Consider the following 15,897-nt stretch of genomic DNA (forward strand, 5'->3'; position numbering starts at 1 on the left):
GTAAGGAATTAACTTGTGATCTTGAGCATCCCATTATCCTTTGACTTGGCTGATGACCAAGGCTGAGCCTCCATAAACCTCAAGAATTTTGATCCTAAGATCAATGGCAGCCTCAATACCAAAGATACAAGCCTCGTACTCCTCCATATTATTGGTACAGTCGAAGCACGACCTTGTAGTGAAAGGTAAGTGAGACCCAGTTCGGGAGGTGATGACTGCCTTGATGCCATTGCCATGAGTGTTAGAATCTCCATCAAATACAAGGGTCCACCGAGACCAAGGTTATGGTCCTTCCTCGGGGTCGGGTATGTTACAATCTCTTATCAGTGTGATGTCCTCGTCAGGGAACTTAACACATATAGGGTGGTAATCTTCCAAAGGTTGATGTGCAAGATAGTCTAATAATACACTCCCTTTGATAGCTTTTTGAGTGACATATTGGATGTCTTACTCGGTTAAAGGCATTTGCCAACGAGCTAATCTACCGGTTAGAGCATGATTCTTAAATATGTACTTGATTGGGTCCATTTTGGAGATTACAAGCATCATATGTGTGAGCATGTAGTGCCTTAGGCATTTGGCAGCCCAAGGAAGTACACAACAAGTCTTCTCTAGCATTAAGTATCTACTCTCGCAAACGATAAACTTCTTGCTCAAGTAGTATATGGTGTGCTCTTTTCTTCTAGTCTCGTCGCGTTGGCCGAGGACACATCCCATAGATCCTTCAAGGACGGTAAGGTACATGATCAAAGGTCTTCCAAGCACAGGGGGCATTAGAATGAGAGGTTCTTATATATACTCATTGATCTTCTCGAAAGCATTTTGGCAATTGTCGTTCCAAATGACGGCTTGATATTTTTGAAGTAGTTTGAAGATTGTATCACAAGTGGCCGTAAGGTGAGATACGAATCTAACTATGTAGTTCAATCTACCTAGGAATCCTCATACTTCCTTCTCAATTTTGGGTGCATGCATAACTTGTATGGCCTTTACCTTCTCAGGATCCACTTCAATACCACATTGGGTGACAATAAAACCTAGACGTTTACCAAATCTTACCCCAACGTGCATTTGTTGGGATTGATCCTCAACTTGAATTTCCTTAACCTTGCAAATATTTTCTCAAGGTTGACAAGATTCCCCCCTTCGATTTGTGATTTGGCGATCATGTCATCAACGTAGACCTCGATCTCTCTATGAATCATATCATGAAAGAGTATGACCATGGCACATTGGTAGGTTGCACCGACATTATTTAATCCAAAGGGCATAACCTTGTAGCAGAAAGTACCCCATGGGGTACTGAAGGTAGTGTTCTCCATATCCTCCGGAGCCATTCTGATTCGGTTGTAGCCAAAGAGGCCATCCATGAACGAGAAGACAGATAATTGAGTTGTATTATTCACTAACACATCAATGTGAGGCAGTGGGAAGTTGTCTTTAGGACTTTCCTTATTCAAATCTATGTAGTCTATGCACATCCTTACCTTCTCATCCTTTTTTAGTATAAGTACACAATTGGCTATCCATTTAGGGTAATTGGCTACTGCCAAAAATATTGCTTCAAGCTATTTTTGTACTTCCTCCTTTATCTTCATTTCCATATCAGGACGAGTCTTTCTTAGCCTTTGCTTCACAGGAGGGAAATCCTTTTTGGGAGGTAGACGGTGGACCACGATATCAGTATTGAGGTCTGGCATGTCTTGGTAGGACCATGCAAACACATCCATGAACTCTCGTAGGAGTTTGGCCATCTTCCCCTTCAAATCGTCTTGTAGGGCTGAGCCTATTCTGACTTTTTGGCTTCTTCCTCGGATCCAAGGTTGACCACTTCTATCGCTTCTTCATGTGGTTGTATGACCTTTGACACTTTCTTTAGCAATCAAGCCAACTCTTCAGGGATCTCACAATCTTAATCATAGTCTTTGTCAGCGTGGTTGATCGAATTGTTGAAGTCATATGGGACCATAACAGAGTCATTATCGGTGGTAATCGAGGGTAATCTGCCCGATTTATGGTTTATGCTTTTATTTTTATGAATGGAAGAAAAATGGTTGACAACTTACAATGCCATTTTTTGATTAAGTAAAAAGAAAAAATAAATGAAAGAACAAGGATCACAAATTTGGATGCAAAACATGATGCTTTTCATTAATTGATTAATATGAATTTTGATGGAGGCCCTACAAATGGTTTCCTCATGCTTTGGGCATAGCATGGGTTCTTTTTGTTTCTTAAAGGGAAAATATTAAATAGGAAAATTACTTCTCTAACATCGTGACTTTGTAATTCAAACACAGTCTAGTTGGTCAATCTTTGTCCTTCAACCTTCTTGTAAACCAATCCTTCCTCTTCATCTATACCATCCTCTTCTAGAGCAAGATTGTGTCCATCCACGAGGTGTCCGACACTTGAGAAGAAATCCGACAAGGGGAGCACTTGACCCTCTACAGCAATTGGTGCTTGCTTTTCATGTTTTGAGAGTTATACCCCAATCCGACATGATCCTTGTTGACTGGAAACTCTAGTATCCTCCCCAAACCTTCGGGGTGTCCATTCTTGATGATAGTCTGGGCGTATTTCAGAGAGGCCATCGAGAATTCAATAGTTTTAACTTCCCCTATAGGGTGAACCATTTGAACATTGAGAACTTCAAAGGATTAAAATGGGATTTCCTATACCTCTCATCGTCCTTCCACATACCGGAACGCTGCCAAATGACTGACCATAATGTCTTTTTCACCCTCTAAAACCACTAGCTTCTTATTGACCAAAAACTTCAACCTTTGATGGAGTGTTGAAGTGACAACTCCGGGTGAATGTATCCACGGCCGTCCAAGCAAACAATTGTAGGATAGATATATATCCATTACGAAGAAAGTGATAAAGAAAGTATGGAGGCCGATCTTGATGGGGAGATCCACATCACCAATCACAGTTCATCTTGAACCATCAAATGCTCTCATAACAAGTTTGTTGGGTTTCATTGTGAGCCCTTCACTAGTCAGCTTGGACAGAGAACTCTTCGGTAGCACATTAAGAGACGAGCCGGTATCCACCAAGACCTTAGAAAAAATAGTTTCTACACATTCAATGGAAATGTGTAAGGCCTTATTATGATTCCTTCCTTCGGCTAGAAGCTCTTCATCATTGAAACGCACACTCATGTTGGTAGCTATATTTTTGACAACTCCCTCAAATTGGCAAACGGAAATCCCTTGTGGTACATGCGCGGCTTTTAAGAACTTGACTAAGGCATCCCTATGTGCCTCATAGCACATGAGCAAAGACAACATTGAGATTTTCATGGGGTTTGGTTGAGTTAGTCAACCACCCTAAAATTGCTCCTCTTAATGATGCACAAGAATTCATCCACCTCATTGGTAGGTGAAGAATCTTGCCTTTCTTGGTCGGCTTCGAGTTGCTTGCCTTTTCCTTGGTTGGAAGTACCACCATCGCAACTGGGGGAGGTATGGGTGAAAAGATTCTTCCACTTCAGGTGACCCCACCAGTACCGACTATACCTACCATTGGCTCATCAGAAACCATGGGCTCTTCTTGCATTCTTTATCCATGGATGTACACTGCTGAGTCATATACCCATGGAACTTCTTTTGTGTTGTTGAAGGGGAATAATGTTGGTATTATTATAACCATAGGAACAATGGGACTTGCAGAGAGAGTCATTTGAGAGAGATCTTATGGCATTTACAAAGGTAATACTTCATCATATGGGATCTATAGGGTGGGCACTTCTTCCTTGGTGGACGAACAATCTACCACCAAGATCCCTTGGTCCATTAATTGTTGTATGACAGACTTCAAAGTTTCACATTGTTGTGGATTAATCAGACAATGTTCACAATCATTACTACAAATAGGAAAGGCATTGTTCTTCATCAAAATGTTCTTGATCTCAATGAGTGGTGTTTTTAACTCGTCCACACGAGACGTTAATCTTCTTCCATTGTCAAATTCTACCTTATTCACGGTTGACTTGTTATAAGGAGGCATCAGGTTATTGTTTACATTTGGGCCGTTAGGCGCAAACGTAATTGTCTTAGAATCTATCAGATATTGCACTTTATATTTTAAGGCTTTACAGTTCTCGATGGAATGACTGGGGGCGCCTTAATGGAACTCGCATTGGGCGTTGACATCATAACCGGGAGGAAGGACCACTGGGGTGGTCCTAACTCCCTTAGATATACTAATGAACCTCATAATAAGTATGGTAGAATATGATTGTACGACATTGGGACCAGAGCAAATCATCTCTCAGGATGTCTTTGTCATTGTTGCTGTTGCTATTGTTGATAACGTGGTTGTTGTTGTTGAATCAGAATTGTAAATGGTTGTTGTTATTGTTGAACTGGCGCTATGACGCCCATATGCTGATATTGGACACGGTATGTTAGGGCTCTTGCTCTGACCACGACGTTTGCATTAGTTTCTCCCTCCATTCTCTTTCCATAAGCTACAAAGGGTTTTTTCACAACACCAGAGGTGCTTACAGATTTCTAGATCTTCCCCATTTTGATCATTATTTCAATTATTTCTCCGACTAATACTAAATCAGATAACCTAGAGGATGTACACTCTACCATCCTATCCAAGTATAGGACTTGCAAATTTCCCATAAACATATCCACTAATTCGTATTCTAGCAAAGGAGGTTGTACCCTAGCCGCGAGCTCTCTCCACCGTTGAGCGTATTCCTTAAAAGTATTTTCGTACTTTTGCGTCAAGTTTTGCAACTGTGTGAAATTGGGTGCTATATCTATATTATACTGGTAATGCTTAAGGAATGCTTCAGACATTTCCCTCCATGTACGAATATGGGTACCTTCCAGTTGCATGTACCAATCTAGAGATGCTCCTCTCAACGAATCTCGAAAGAAATGAATGAGGAGTCTGTCGTCATCAGAATAAGCGGCCATTTTGCGACAGTAGGCTCGGATATGGGTCCTCGAATCATTGGCTCCTTTATACTTCTCAAAGTTAGGGAGTTTGAATTTAGCATGGATAACCACACTGGGGACTAAGCACATCTCTGCAGTGTCGAGACCTAATGCCTCAGTGCTTTCCATTTCCTTCAACTTTTCTTTGATGGCTTTAACCTTCTTCTCCACCTCGTTGGCCAAGGTACCAAATGCATCGTACATAGAGTCAACTTTAGGACTGAAAAAGCGTATTTCTGATTGTCCAATTCAATAACTAGGGGATTGAATGAGACAAGAGGGACACCGCCGGGTGGACCCACAAGGATATGGACTAATATGTTGCCATGAGGAGGAGGCATCGGATTTTCCACGACATGAGGATGAACAACAGGAATGGGATTGGCAGCTTGAGCTCGTTGATTAATCTCTTCTTTCATTTTGGCCATTATTTCTTAGCCACGAGCGATGGCTTGGATCGTTTCCATCAGTTGCCCCATTTATGCTATTACTTGAGATACTTCCTCGTGGAGAGAGACTTGATTCTGTTCTAACTGGTCCATTACTACTTGCTGGTGTCGGCGCATTTTTGTGTTTGAAAATGCAAATGATGCATGAATGTTCTTTTTTTTATTAATGCAAAGCTCTTCAATTATTTGTGTTGTTAATTGCAAGAAATACTTAAAAATTTACAGTTGTAATCAAGAATAAAGGAAACCACATAGAGTGAATCATAAAAAGCTTCATTCGTCCTTTAAAGGGAATAACATAAACACAAATACATAAAAATTGAAAAATACAAGTGGTTGAAACAAATAAGAAAACTAAATGTAAACCCTAAAAGTGAACCTTGAGATTTGAGGAGAGCCTCAATTCAGTGATGTGTTCTTCCATTCTCTTCTTGCAGAATTTGACGAAATTGTAGACCTCATCTGAGGTGTTCTCAGGGCACATAATCAAATCAGTCTCCTTCAACTTATCGAGAAAGTCTTTGAGGGCATAATTAGTTAGAATTATCATGTTTGCATACTTGTTTCTCCACATGTTGTAAAGGGTTTGGAGGTTGTGGATGATTTCATCCATTTGTGCTACTGAAGCTTCGGCTCCATGGCATATATCCTCCCAATATCTGCACTTATTTTTCAATTCCACATGTGCTTGATTCTAGATTCCCATATTCAGATTCTTGATTTGTTTGCAACCTCGTCCAAGGTTGAACTTCTCTGCAAGAAACTTCGGTGGACTTTCTCACTCTCTCTCTAATTGTTCCTTAGCCAAGAGTTCCTTGCACTCCTTTAGAGTGGTCATAAGCTTTAGGATTTGGGCTTCATGATCCTCCCTAACCTCTTTCTTCATTGCATTAGACCTCTCAACGGTCTTCTCAAGGTCCCTAGTGGCTCAGTACACTTGATCCAACTTGCTGTTACGAGTGTCTAGCTCAAAATTAGCTCCTAGTATAGCACCACCAATCCAAACTCTTTGGCCTTCGACTTCCCTTAGCATCTTCTTGTTGACCGCGAACTCCTCACAAACTTGTTTACCTTTATCTTCCAAGGTGTAGCTATATTCCTTAGCACGATGTAGCGGTAAATTCATGACCATCAAGCTATGGATAAGCAAGACATCAAATAACAAGAGTCGCCACCGCACTTTTATTGTTTCCAAGGGAAATGGGAAAAGTACGAACAAAACCCAAAAATAAGAAGTTTTCAAATCAAAACTAATAAAATGTCAGAGATTACAGGTAAGGGGGTTGGTTACACAGAGGGAAGGTATTAGCACCCAAAGTGTCCTAGGTACTCCTAGGGAGCCCTTTTTTGTGTGCATATGTATTTTGTACAAATGATATTTGTAAGCAAATAGAATGGGGGGATGAGAAAAGAATTCATTAATTATATTTTTGTGTTTGACAAGACCTTCGGACTTGTGCCTACGTACCAACATAAAATGAAAGATCAAAACCTCGTAGTTCGTGGTATAAATTTCAAAGTGGATGCATTACTTTTAACAAAAAATTTAAGTTTGAAAGGCACAAAGGCCTAAAATGGTTTGAATGGGTTAATTCTTTTTGGCTTTTGAAAATTTTAAGTCAAGTATAGTTAGGTTTATTTACAAGTTTGATTAAGAAAAAAAGTTTGAAAAGGCAATGGCATAAGGCCAAAGTTTCTAGTTTGTAATATGGTCTAAGTTTAGAAAAATAAACACCAGCAAAGAATTTTTAAAAGAAGGGAGAGATTTGAAATTAAAGAAATGGGGAGGAGATAAAGATACTAATCCTAAGCAAAAATTAAAAAGTTGAGAGTTGAAAAGATCTGACCAATGGGCTGCAATCCAATAGACAAGAATGTCATATAGAAACCCAAATTCCCTTGGACATTAGAATCAAGCAACAAACAATGTACAATATATCAATTTGAATAGCAAGGCATCTGTAAGACCCTAATTTTGACCCTAAGATTCCTCATGGCATCATAACATTGCTCATTGCATTTGCCTCAAGGATCATAACATCTTGGCTCCTTTACCCTAACTTGTGTGAGTTGGTTTGAGACCACCAAGCATGATTGAATTGTATATTATTGCTTTTCTCATTTTTTTTACTAACCAAAAGTACAAAAATATGTCTCTAACAACTTTTGTTTTGAAGCTTAAGCAGACATGTGATCCAAGGCTCCTAGGAGGCTCCTATGCTCAAAGAAGTGGCCAAAGGAAGATGAAATCAAGCATGACAATGGTTCCCAAAGATATCAATCATCATATATGTCTCCAAAGTATCTTAATTTGTCAATTTGATCAAGATAAACCAAAGGGCTTGAGGATTGTTTCCCAAGGAAACCCTAATTTAGCTTTGCATTGACTATGCCTTGCTCATGAAGCAACCTCAACCTATGGTCAAATTCAATCAAGGGAAGTTCTTTCATTCATCATTTTATGCATATATGAGCTTATGTGAGGCTTCTCAATCATTCATTCATTAAGATTTGAAGTTTGGACTTGAGAAGTTGACCAGTCAAATCATCTGACTATTTTGAAATCCACTGAGACCTAACTTTTGACGTGTTTGTCAAATAATGATGACCCCAAGAGAAAATATGTTCTTAAGAACAATATAAACAAATTTCATGTTCATCAAAAATTCATTTGAAACTTGTAAGGTCATCATTAATTTCAAAACATTATAGGTCATTTTGATTGAAACCCTAATTTTGGGTCAACTTCCCAAGGACATAACTCACTCATTTTTTATTATTTTTAGGTTATATCAAGTTAATTGGAAATTTAAGATGTCTACTTCAATTTTTATGTTGGGCAAAATTTAATAATCCTAAAATAAACACATGTGATAATAAAAAACATTATAGGTCACTTTGGACCAAAGCCATTGAATCTTGAAAAAGTCCAACTTCAAGTGTCCATAACTTTATCATTAAAAATCCAAATGATGCAAAATGTAAGTCCAAATTGATTGTCTTGAAACGATATACAACTTGGATGTTGGAGGTTTTTCCATTTGAGGCTTGAATCATTGAAACATAAGTGCTTGAAGTTGGTCATTTTTGGCAATTTTTTCAAATACATGTTTTGTACCTTGAACTTCATGGCTAGTTTTCACAATTTTCCAAACTCCAAATGGATTTTTTTCCAACATAGATTTTGTTCCTTACATCAATACCTTTCCAACCATTACTCACATGCCTATGTTTGGATTTGTTATGTATGATTTTCGAAGAAGCGAACATTTAGGTACAAATATGGAATTCGCATGAAACCTTCATGCACAAGCCAATGCCATTCAATCTGCACATCCAAACTTGCTTCAAATCATTTCAGCTTGCAAAACCGTTAGCTTTTGGGCCTCACATGCGCCTGTACAGGCCCATGCATGGAGGACCCAATTCTCATGCACACGAGTTCCATTCCCTTGCCTTGCACTTTCATATATAAATAGCATGCTTACTTCATTGAATGATCAACCTGAAGGCGCCTGAAACCCTGCTGGAATTTAATCCTAACCTCACCAAAGGAATTTGAATTTTCATTTCTCTTTTTCAAGTTTGATTTTCAACAACATCAGTTGATTTTCAATACTAATTCCTAAGCCTAGCTCTCATATCATACATCAAGATCAAGCTGCAAGCAAGAGATTGGTTGGATCGTGCTCATCAAAGTTGCACTTCAAAGGTTTGCAGCTCAACTGTTTTGCTTCGAATCTCACTATATATTGTGCATTGCTTGTGTTGGTTTGGTTTTCTGAAGTCCTCGTGTGAGAGGCAAGCCAATGGTGGCTTTAATTTTGTGAATTGATGAACTTCAGATCAAGTACCTGGATTTTCCATCTCTGATTTCTCCTTCCATAGAGGTCTAGAGAACAATCCAAGGTTACAGGGGTGATGTACATCACCCCAACTTTAATTTGGTATAAGGATCGTGTGATTTGGTTGAGGTTGCAAAACCTGCAACTGGTGGCCGGATTTAGTGAACTCACCGGAGAAGACGGTGGTTTCCACCACCATCCCCACGTGTTTGAACCATGGCCTTTGGATCCAGCTCTCCAAATCTAATCTTGACCTTTGTTTGTTTTGACTATTTTTAATTCATGGTGTGATGTTTTTGACTCATGATCACCATGCGCGCGCGCCTCATGTCCCTTGGATTAGCCACGTCAATTAATGAATGTTGATCCAACGCTTCTTGATTTTTCTAATTTCTTAATTTCTGTTTTATTTTCTTTAATTCTTTTTATTTTCAAATATTCATAACTCTTTTATTTGGAATCACAAAAATATGGGACCAATTGCAAAAATTTTCTCTTAAATTCTAGTTTCATAATCTGATTTTTAATTATTTTTGTGATTCCATTTAATATTTTTTGTGAATTATTTGGTTTTTGATTGTTTTTAATTCATTTAAAATACCTTTTGATATTCAAAAATGCCAAAAATATTTTCCTAACATGTATGAATGATGATAAGTCTATGAAAAATATTCTCATCAATTTCTTAATTGATTTGAGATTTATTTGAGATTTTAGTTCATATATGTTATTTTTCTCCATTTTTAATTGTTTAAAAATAGTTTCTGTTTTCAAAAAATGTTGAATTTTTTTGTCAAACCTAGTTTGACCATGTTAGACTTATGATGATCCAATTGGACTTATCCAAGTTGATTTGAATTGGATTTGAAGTTTGACCTCACTTTGTCCATTTTATTTTATGTATTATTTTAATTCCAAAAAATACCAAAAATATGTTTGACCTTTCTTGATTTCTAAGTTTCATTTCACTTCTGTTTACCATTGATTGATGTTGATTCCATTCACATTTGATCATTATGTTTTGATTATGTCATTTAAATTTCCATTTTGTACATTCTATCTTCATCTCCTTTCTTCATCTTTTTCTTTTGACCAATGAGTTAATGATTTGTGGTTAGCCTTGACATATGAGAGGCTTAACCTTCTTTGATCCAAATCAAATTCAACTTGATCAAAGATCAAGTGAATTGCTTTGTGTCCAAGATAGGTTGCTTCTTGGTCAAGCAAAAAACCTAAAATCCATACAAGGTCATTCTTCTTTTCTTTTGGCATGGCAAGTTGTAGGAGCTTGGCTTACTAGTCATGATCTCTAACTTGTGTTTATTTGCCTATAGTTTTATTGACCGACCTCAGATAGGTGTGACTACTACATTAGTCCACTTACGGTTGCTTAACATAGCGCTAAATTGCCTTATGGCACATTAACACTAACTACTAATTACTAACTTTTAATTCAAGCATTTAATTCTTGCAATTTACTTTAATGCAATTTAATTTCTTGCTCATTTATTCATATTGCCTTTGCCCTTTGCTCATTTGAGCTCATGTTTATGTTTATGCCATTTGCCTTTTGCTCACTTGAGCACATTATTGTGTAAATATACTATTGCCTTGTGCTTGTTTTGTCTTTGTTTGTGTGAACCCAATATAAAAAGGAGAAAGGACTTAGAATTAGGACCTCACCTATGCTTAATGGAGTTCAAGAGCAACTAGGCCTCATGTCTTTAGAATGCTAAAATTGTTAAAGAGCAACTAGGCCTCATGCCTTTAGAATCCTTAATCTTGAAAGTTGACTTGAAAGGACCCCTAATCTAAACTCTTTCTTTGTCCATTCCACTTATTGCATTGTGAACTTTTTGATTGTTTGTTCTTGTGTGATAGGGATTCCAAACTTGAGATAGTTAGAAGGACCATTGTCATTAGCATCCAAGTTAAGAGAGACAAGCCAATTGGAAGATCCTAGGAGCTTGATTGAATATTTGTTTGATTGCTTGAGTTAATTGCTAAGTCTAAAGGAAAGGAGCAACTTGTATCATCTTTATGATCTCAAGAAAGTAACTCCAAGGGTTTTATTCTCTTCTATCATCTTTGCATGTTTAGGAATAGCTCTTCTCTTCTTCTCTCCACTCTAACCCAAGCCAAACTCATTTTGTGCAAACATTGACATTGTTTTCAAAACTAGAAACCTATGCATTATGCCTTTGATTTTTCCAAACTCTTTTCATAATACTTATTTTGAATTGAACCTTAAGTCAACTTTGACTTTATTTTGTGAATACTTCTAATTGGTAAATACAACTCACCTCAAGTGTTTTTGTGGTTCCAATGACCACCTTTGTTAAAACCTTTTTCATAAACATTAGCCATAGGTTTGAGTTATCATAGTGGTTGATGTAAACCTCATCTTATCCTTAAGGATGTTTTGGATGCTTAAAACCTTCCCATTGCATAACCAACCCCCTTACCCAAATCTCTGACATTTTTATAAGTAATTGATTTGATAAAACTTCTCGATTTTTGTTCGATTTCTAACATTTACTTTGGATAAATAGAAGTGTGGTGGCGACTCGAATTGTATGATTTACTTTTGATTTAGTCAATAAATCTAAAGGTAACGAATACCCCGCTACAGAAAAGTGGCGACTCTGCTGGGGAAATATCTCTAGTGGGTTTAGCCTACTTTTTGCCTTTGTTGTATTATATGTTTATGTTTATTTGTGACATATTTTTGTGCAAATTTGGGATGACTGTATTGTTTGTAATGAATGATTTGCTTGATATATCAATTGCTTGTGTGCTTGGTGGTCTCTTGTAAGATGAGTTCTATACCCGAACTCGAGTGCACTTATGATAGGAGAATGGCATAGTCTTGTTGACTTGTGTGGAGTTATTCCTTAGCAAGTTGACTTGCAAGCCCATTCACTTGGTAGAGGTCTTGTTGGGATCAATAATGTCACACGAGTAGTCGTGGTTAGGCATTACTCTTTCCAATATATACCTTAGAAGCCAAGGACTTTAGATTACCTAGCCCATCTTGGCCTATTTTAGGACGTAGTGCGAAGATCGTTCAAGTGTAAAATTTGATACAATTGTTACGCGATACTACACTCATAAGAGTCTCTATTGAGAATATTTTTGGAATACGAGTAGTCGTTTTATCGGATAATATCCTAAAGATGAGATGATGACTATGGGAACCTCTTGTAGAACATGATTGTCAGGTTTAACCATAGTACACTCCCTTTGGGTGGTTCTTAACCGAGACTCCATGCTCGTGACTTGCAACAAACCCTTGATTCGCGGTTGATCCGTTCTCATATATCCTTAATATCAATGGAACTTGGGTGTTGATAAGGTGAAAACCATAATCCACCAAAATGGATGATTGATATTAAGGATGACTTGAGTCATCTCGTGACCTTTGTGTGGCGTGATTTTCTTGATCCTTGAGTGTGATTGTTGCATCCATGCATTCATGCATTCATACACATCCATATCATCAACAATGAGAAAATTTTCAAGGAACTTAAGAGGTCTATTGGAAAATTTTCAGACATGGATAAGCAAAGAAGGAATACGAAGAAGTACAGTTTCAAACAACACGACTTGAAAGAGTTAAGGAGTTTGACATCCTATGTATTAGATCCTTTGGAGTTCAAAGCTCGCCATGGGAGGCTTCTGTCTATTCTTGCTACCTAGGTGGATGAAGGTCTGATGAGTGTGTTGGTGCAGTTCTATGATCCCTTGTACCATTGCTTCACTTTTCCAGATTTCCAGCTTTGGCCTACGCTTGAGGAGTGTGCCTATCTTGTGGGTATACCTATTCTAGATCAGTTTCCGTTCAGTGGCTTAGAGAGATTTCCTTCTTCCCAAGAGATTGCTGATATGTTGCACATAGATGTATCTGATATTGGTGCTCATATGACTACCAAAGGTGGAATTCAAGGTCTCCCATCTGATTTCCTCATCACCCAAGCTACTATGTTTGGGAAGGCCATGAGTGAGGACGCCTTTGAAACCGTATTTGTACTTCTCATCTATGGGCTAGTGTTATTCCCCAACATCGACAATATTGTGGATGTGAACTCTATTAGGATTTTCTCTACTCTTAATCTTGTTCCTACTCTATTGGGTGACACTTATTTCTCTTTGCATATGAGGAATGCAAAGGGTGGTGGTACCATTGTGTGTCGTTTGCCTCTGTTGTACAAGTGGTTTATTTCGCACTTGCCACATACGCTCTCCTTCAAGGAGAACAAAGGATGTCTACGGTGGTCTACGAGACTTATGTCTCTCACTAATGATGATATCTTTTGGTATAACCGTATATATGATGGTGTCCAGATCATTGACTCTTGTGGTGAATTCTCCAATGTGCCTCTTCTTGGTACATGTGGTGGAATTAACTACAACCCTATTTTGGCTCACCGTCAGCTTGGGTTCCCCTTAAAGGATAAACCTAATAACATTTTGTTAGAAGGTGTGTTCTTTCAAGAGGGTAAAGATCCCCAAAACTTGAAGGGCAGGATGGTCCGCGCTTGGCGCAAGATTCATAGGAAGGGAAGGAAAGAGCTTGGTCCAAAGAATTGTATTGCTTTGGAACCCTACACCTCTTGGGTAAGGAGGAGAGCTTATGAGTACCGCATGCCCTATGATTACCAGAGACCTACACCTATGGTTATGGTTGGGCCTTCAACCCTCCCTAACCAAGGAGTAGAGGAGTTGAGAGATGAAGACCGTACGCGTGCTTGGATTCGTGAGCGAGAGGGGCTACTTCAGCAACTCAGAGATAAAAATGTCGTGATAGAATTTCTGGAGCATCAGATTATTGATGAGCCAGAGGATGTGGTGACTTCTCTTCTTCCTAAGTCATCCAAGTTTTAGAAGAGGAAGTATGATCGACTCGCCAAGGAGAAGGCAGATATGGAGGCAACCTATGAGAGAGAGGTGAAGAGGCTTCGTGCAGCTTATCTTCCGGTCTCGAGAGCTTTGGATGATTGTTTCTAGGATTCCCTAGGATGTTCATTTTCCTTCTCTCTTGTATTGTATTTGGTTACCAAGACTGTACTTCTTTGGTGTAAAATTTTTTCCACATATTATTGATATGAATATTCCATTATATGTCTAAATGATTAATATTTCCAAATATTTGCAAATAGATCTCTATAAAGTTCCTCTGATAAAAAATAAATCATATGCACAAACATTGCATGCATCATGTGCATAAGCAGGTTTTCTTTAGGGTTTCTTGATCAGTGGTCTAACTCTGTGTTCTTCATTTATTTTGAAGACAAGCTGACGCACTAGTATAACACCAGAGCGAATTCTTCAAAGCTAATGGATCATCTTGAACAAGAGAACAAAGAACTTAAGGAGGAGGTATCTAGGTTGACTGCCCTGATGGAGTCATTCCTGGCTGCCCAGAGCCAGTCTTCTTTAACACCTACAACTCCTCCCTAGAGGACGGTCATCTCAGAGGTAGCTTCCTCTACTGTGCCTACCGCCAGTGCTCATTTCGCTTTGTCTGCTATGCTAGTCGGGTTTCCCGGGGGGATGCCCGTGAATTTCATGCCAGAGGGTCTCGCTCCAACCTTTGCTTCTCTGCCGGCATCTAGCCTGGTCCTTACTGTGCCACCTCCCGTTGTGCACACGTTACCGAGAGTCGACAACACCATTTATCACTCTGAGCCATCTGAGGGCCCAGATGTTTATGAAAAAATGGATGCTATGAATGACCAATTCCTTGAGCTGCGCAAGGAATTGAAGACTCTAAGAGGGAAGGACCTCTTCGGTAAATCTGCTGCTGAGTTGTGCCTCGTGCCAAACGTCAAGATTCCTATCAACTTCAAAGTGCCTAACTTTGATAAATATAAAGGAAACACTTGTGTCGCTCCCCGGATTTCCCGAATCCAAGTACAAACGCGAAAAAGGAGGTGGCACGGAAAAAAGAATAGAGTCGCCAGCTATGTACTTTTATCCCAAGAGGAGGGAAATGTAGTACTGCATAACCAAGAGGGAACGGATAAAACAAAGTCTTGAACCAAAGAAAACTGAGTAAGGGGGTCGGTTACGTGAAGGGAAGGTTATCGCACCCCTTCACGTCTGTGGTACTCCACAGGATCCACGCTTGCTATTTATGTCTAAAGTGTGTGTATAAAAAGTCCTATATGCGATGCGAAAGAGAGAAAATCAAAGTAGGGAAAAGAAAGAGTTATTGCTCGCACATGCCCTACCCTGCTGCATACGTATCTCAAGAAGGATTGAGAATCAGAGCACCGTAGCTCGGCTAACCTATTTTGTTTGTTTTGTGTTTTTTAGATGAACGACATTACTACGCAATCTACCGGATGCTCGACCTTTGGAGACTTACTCACCTGTAGTAGAAGGAGTTAACGTGTTCTTAAGAAAAAGAAAATCAAAGAGTTTGTTTGTAATGCTCATGCAAAAAAGGAAGTCCTAGACGAAGGAACCGTGCTACCTTAATTGACATGCAAACGAGAGACTATACGAAGCCTAGCAATCCTATGGGGGAGACGATCACACCACACAAAAACATATAGCATAAAATAAACACACCAACAAGGGGGCTCAAACATACATGGGTAGGGCTTTAGTCAAGAGGGGTCATCTCAACCTCGACAA

Source organism: Lathyrus oleraceus, chromosome 5 (genome assembly GCF_024323335.1).
Source record: "Lathyrus oleraceus cultivar Zhongwan6 chromosome 5, CAAS_Psat_ZW6_1.0, whole genome shotgun sequence".
NCBI classification, from domain to species: Eukaryota; Viridiplantae; Streptophyta; class Magnoliopsida; order Fabales; family Fabaceae; genus Lathyrus; species Lathyrus oleraceus.